The sequence below is a fragment of the Triticum dicoccoides genome, chromosome 2A (genome assembly GCF_002162155.2).
Source record: "Triticum dicoccoides isolate Atlit2015 ecotype Zavitan chromosome 2A, WEW_v2.0, whole genome shotgun sequence".
NCBI classification, from domain to species: Eukaryota; Viridiplantae; Streptophyta; class Magnoliopsida; order Poales; family Poaceae; genus Triticum; species Triticum dicoccoides.
Genome location: NC_041382.1, coordinates 31,532,754 through 31,538,191, shown reverse-complemented (window position 1 = coordinate 31,538,191; position 5,438 = coordinate 31,532,754). Strand labels below are relative to the sequence as shown.

At 45.2% G+C, this 5,438-nt stretch overlaps 1 pseudogene; it reads right to left on the bottom strand.

Moving 5' to 3' along the window:
- Positions 1 to 3,859: 3,859 nt before the first annotated feature.
- On the bottom strand, positions 3,860 to 3,995 carry LOC119359931 (annotated as a pseudogene).
- Positions 3,996 to 5,438: the final 1,443 nt, after the last annotated feature.

Genomic DNA, 5,438 nt, shown 5'->3' with positions numbered 1-5,438 from the left:
CACCTAAACTCATAAAGTTGCGGAATAGGTAACGTCTTGGTAAAACCATCTGCAATTTGATCTTTGCTAAAGATAAAACGAATATCTAGCAATTTGTTGGCAACCCTCTCACGGACAAAATGAAAATCAATCTCAATGTGTTTGCTGTGGGCATGAAGTATTGGATTTGCAGACAAGTATGTAGCACCAAGGTTGTCGCACCACAGACAAGGTCTTTCTTTGAGAGGAACACCAAGTTCTTTGAGCAAGGCCTCCACCCAAATTAGCTCAGTGGTGGCATTAGCCAGAGCTTTATATTCTGTTTCAGTACTAGATCGAGATACTGTTGCTTGCTTGCAAGCACTCCAAGAAATAAGGTTAGGACCAAAAAATATAGCAAAACCACCTGTAGAGCGTCGGTCATCAAGACATCCTGCCCAATCCGCATCGGAGAAGGCACTAAGAAGGGTAGAAGGGGCATTTTCAAATGTGAGGCCAACTGACAAGGTACCCTTAACATATCTCAAAATTCTTCTGGCTGTTGTCCAATGAGTTGTTGTAGGTGCATGAAGAAATTGACAAACTTTATTGACTGAAAAAGATAGATCAGGCCATGTGAGGGTTAAATATTGCAAAGCACCAATAATACTTCTATAGTGTGTAGTATCATCAGGACCAAGAGGTGTGCCATCTGTAAGTGACAATTTTTCTGAAGAAGATAATGGTGTAGGACATGGTGTACAATTATTCATGCCCACTCTTTTAAGAAAGTCAGCGGCATATTTTTCTTGTGTTAAGACCAATGTACCATGAACTTTCTTAACTTCCATGCCCAAAAAGAAGTGAAGATCACCTAAATCTTTGAGAGCAAAATCTTGGCTTAAATCTTTTAATAGAGCAGAGATCGCCTGGTCTGAGGAACTGGTCACAATAATATCATCCACATATATCAACATAAAAATAGTGATGCCTGACTTGTTGTAGAGAAACAAGGATGTATCTGCTTTGGATGATATAAAGCCAAGACTGTGAAGTTTAGAGCTAAGCCGAGAGTACCATGCACGAGGAGCTTGTTTTAAACCATAGAGAGCTTTGTCAAGTCTGCAAACATGATGTGGAGCTCGAGGATCTTCAAAACCAGGAGGTTGTTTCATATAGACTTCCTCTTCCAGAACACCATGTAAAAACGCGTTCTTCACGTCTAACTGTCGTAAGCTCCAACCACGAGAGATTGAAATAGCCAACACAAGACGTATAGTAGCTGCTTTGACAACAGGACTAAAAGTTTCCTCATAGTCAATACCATAACGTTGTTTGAAACCTTTTGCAACAAGGCGGGCTTTATACCTGTCAACTGTACCATCTGACTTTTTCTTGATGCGGTAGACCCATTTGCAATCAATCAAGTTCTTGTTAGAACTAGAGGGTACAAGGTGCCAAGTTTTGTTATGCATAAGTGCCTGATATTCTTCTTTCATAGCATGATGCCAATTTTTATCACGAATTGCCTCAGAAAGATTTTGTGGTTCTCCTGTAACAGTAAGCTTTCCATAACGAACAGTACCATCCGTAAATATTCTTGGTTGGCATATACCTTTTTTTAGACGGTTGCGAGCAGCAATAGGAAGATCTTGTGTAGCAACAGGAGGCGTTGCAGGGCTCGGTGGCACGGAAGATCCTGTTGGGCTGCTGTTGTCAGACACCGAATCAGATCCGCTTGGAGCAAGGGATCCGGGTGTAGCAGTGTGTCCACCACGTGATGTCGAAGATCCGGAGGAGGGAGAACCCCGAGGTGTCATGTCTGATGACATGGAGACACTTGATTCGCGCGCAGAGGAACGCATGGGCGAGCGGGACGCGGTCGGCCCATTGGATGCCGGGTGATGCAATGTGGCATCGCTGGACATATCAGTCTGCTGCAGGGAGAATGTTTGCTCCTGATCTGAGGCAGAATCCAGAGCAGAATCATCATGAGGATCGTCAGGAGGCTGAAAAATGCTAGATGCACCCAACTCTTGGTCAATTTCTGAGTTTGTTTGATCATTTCCTGTATTTTCATCACTGGGTTCTTCTGTATTTGTATCAGCGGATGCCTCAGACATTGTGACCTGTGGATGGTTAGCAACAGTAGGAACAACAAACTTGTGGTCATTATTAGTGTGCACCCCCTCATTATCGGATGGACTGTTATGAGGTAATAAAGGGATTTCCTCACGAAGACGTGAACCAGCATTAGGATGAAGAAGAGCAAAGGGAAAAACATTCTCATCAAACACAACATCACGTGACATGTAGACACGACCACTGGATATATCAAGACATTTGACCCCTTTATGTCGAGGACTGTAGCCTAAGAAAACACATCGCTTAGAGCGAAACAAGAGTTTTCGTTTGTTATAAGGGCGAATGTTTGGCCAACATGCACACCAAAACACACGAAGAGGTTCATAGTTGGGTTTGACATGGAGTAGAACTTCCGTAGGACTCATGTGATTGAGTATCTTGGTAGGGAGCAAATTAATGAGATATGTGGCGGTGAGAAAAGCTTCATCCTAAAATTTAAGAGGCATGCATGCATGAGAAAGTAAGGCAAGGCCAACCTCAACAATGTGTCGATGTTTACGTTCAGTTGAACCATTTTGTTGATGGGCGTGAGGACAAGACACATAATGTGTAATGCCAACTTTTTGGAAGAAGGCATTGAGTTTTTCGTATTCACCACCCCAATCAGTTTGTATGGTAATTATTTTTCAACCAAATTTCCGTTCAACAAGTTGTTGGAAATTAAGGAAGACCTGATAAACATCAGAACGCTTCTTAAGCAAACATATCCAAGTAAATTTGCTAAAATCATCAATAAAGCTCACATAATATAAGTGTTTCCCAACAGAAGCTGGAGCAGGACCCCAAACATCAGAGAATATTTGTTCCAATGGACCAGTAGACACACTAGTAGAGATGGGGTAGGGAAACTGATGGCTTTTAGCTTGCTGACATGATCACATACATAAGGATTTATTTGTGGATCAGAAGGGAGTTTATTCTTCCGAAGTACTTGTTGAACAATGAAAGAGGATGGATGCCCTAGACGATTATGCCACATGGATGAAGTGGGTTTGATGGTGACGAAGGCACACTTGGGAGACCTCGTGAACAAGGGCATAATCGGGTAGAGACCACCATGGCAAAGACCTTTAAACAGTGCGTCCCTCGTGACCTGATCCTTGATCAAAAAGAAGAAAAGATGAATTTCAAGAAATATATTGTTGTCTAAGGCAAGTTGATGAGCAGATAAAAGATTTTTGGATGCACTAGGAACATGCAAAATATTGTTAAGAGAAAGAGAATTATGAGGGGTGTGCAAAGTAGAATGACCAGCGTGTGTTGTTGCCATACCATTTCCATTTGCCATATGGACTTGATCACGTCCATTGTAATTTTCCCGAGTGGTCAATTTGTGTAATTCTCCGGTGATGTGATTTGTTGCTCCTGTATCAACATACCAGTTTGTATCGACTCCATAAGATGCAAGATGCGCACCCTTGTCTTCCGAGTGAGAGTCATCATCATCACCATTGTCATAATACCTCCACCAACAATCACGTTCTGGGTGCCCATATTTTTTTGCATATCTGACATGTAATATCCTAGCGAGGAGAAGGTATGCGACCACGGCCACGACCACGACCATGACCACCTCTCTGTGGATTACGACCGTGTGTTGGATGTGTCTGCTGCGGACGACCACGGTATTGCCCATATCCACCACGAGAGTTTTGCCGATAATTATTATTGAAGGAACGTCCTCGTGTAGCAGCATTAGCGGAAGACTGAAAACCCCCAACGATTTGATCTGACTCGGCAAGCATTTGCTGCCTGTAATCATATGCCGTAAGCTGTGCATAAACATCAGCAAGAGTGTTGGTAGGAACAGCGTTAATAGAGGCAACCACAGAGTTATATTCTCCATCAAGACCACCAAGGATATACTCATTCAGTTCATCATCATTAATTAGCCGACCAGCTGCAGCAAGTTTTGAAGAAAAACTTTTCATCAAAGCAATATATTTATCTGCAGGCATATCACGCTTCTTTGTATTCACAAGTTTTCCACGCAACATATTGATGCGTGCCTTGGATTGTGAGGCAAACGAGGCTTCAATTGCAGCCCAGATTTCAGCAGCATGTTCTAACGCAAAAAATTGAGCAAGAACATCCTTACTTATTGATTTTGTGAGATAGCTCACGACTTGTTGATCCCTCTCAATCCAGGCTTCGTAGGCCGGATTCGACACAGTGGTCCTCGTGCTTTCAGCCTCAACCTCCAATGTTTTTGCAGGTGCTGAATCGGAACCATCAAGTAGCCCCATGACCCGAGCACCGAGAAAGGCAGGAAGAACCTGCATCTTCCAGTAGATGTGATTTTCCCGAGAGAGTTTCTCCGAGTGAGGAGATCCCAGAAGCGCCGCCAGTGTTGAAGAGGAGGTCGCCATGGGGAAGGGGGAAGGGAATCGATCGATGATCTTGACCAGCGATCAGGTTTTTGGCGCGTGTGTTTGGCTAGATCAGATCGCTAGACCTCGAAAGAGGTGTCTCTGATTCCATGTGGAATTGCAGGAAACGGGATGCCTTCTCAGGTCCCGGTTGCGTGTTAATATAGATGGGAAGAGCCCCCATCATGGCGTTACAGAGGAGACCGATCGTTGATGTACTACACCATACGAAAGGTTCAGAAACGGATGCTAGGTTCAGTTACAAGAAGTCCAACAGGGAGCTCCAACTCGGTTCGTCCGCGCGAGCACCGTTCTACGGCTGATGCCGGTTCCAGTCCTCGCCATGGGCGGAGCCACCCTGCGGCAAGGTCCCTATCTTCATCTGCCCCCCCCCCCATCCTCGTCGACTGCACCACCTCATCCCGTGGTTTCTCACGAGGCATGTCGGGTCGTGTCTCAGCAGGGGCACTGCCTTGGTGCTGACTGCTGAGCGTGTGGTGGAGGTTGATGGCGTGGAAATGACGCTCGGCCACCTCGAACATCACAACAGGATGCCTACCTTGCCGCTCCCATCCTTCGCACCGGACTTCCTCGTCTTCTTGGAGGCGGAGGTCGCCATGGAGGGCACCTTGTGCACCAACGGCTCGACCACTATGGCCTCGAGATAGTTCAGCTCGACAGCGGCGGTCATGGTTGGGCAGCAGCTGCTGCTACTGCTGGTCGATGGCGAGCCTCGAGCTCGGTGTGTCGCCATCAGTATGAAACCCAGACGCACAAGAGGTGCTCGACAAAATGTTGCTTCTACTGCATCCCACACAGAGAGAGATGGCAGCCAACTTTATGATTTCTTGTCAAAATGAGTGACGAAATGTTGACGTAAAAAAAATGAGGGGCCAAATCTCTACCTTTTGTAAACTTGAGGGACTAAATACATATTTTTCTATAAACTACCCCACCCCCCACCCC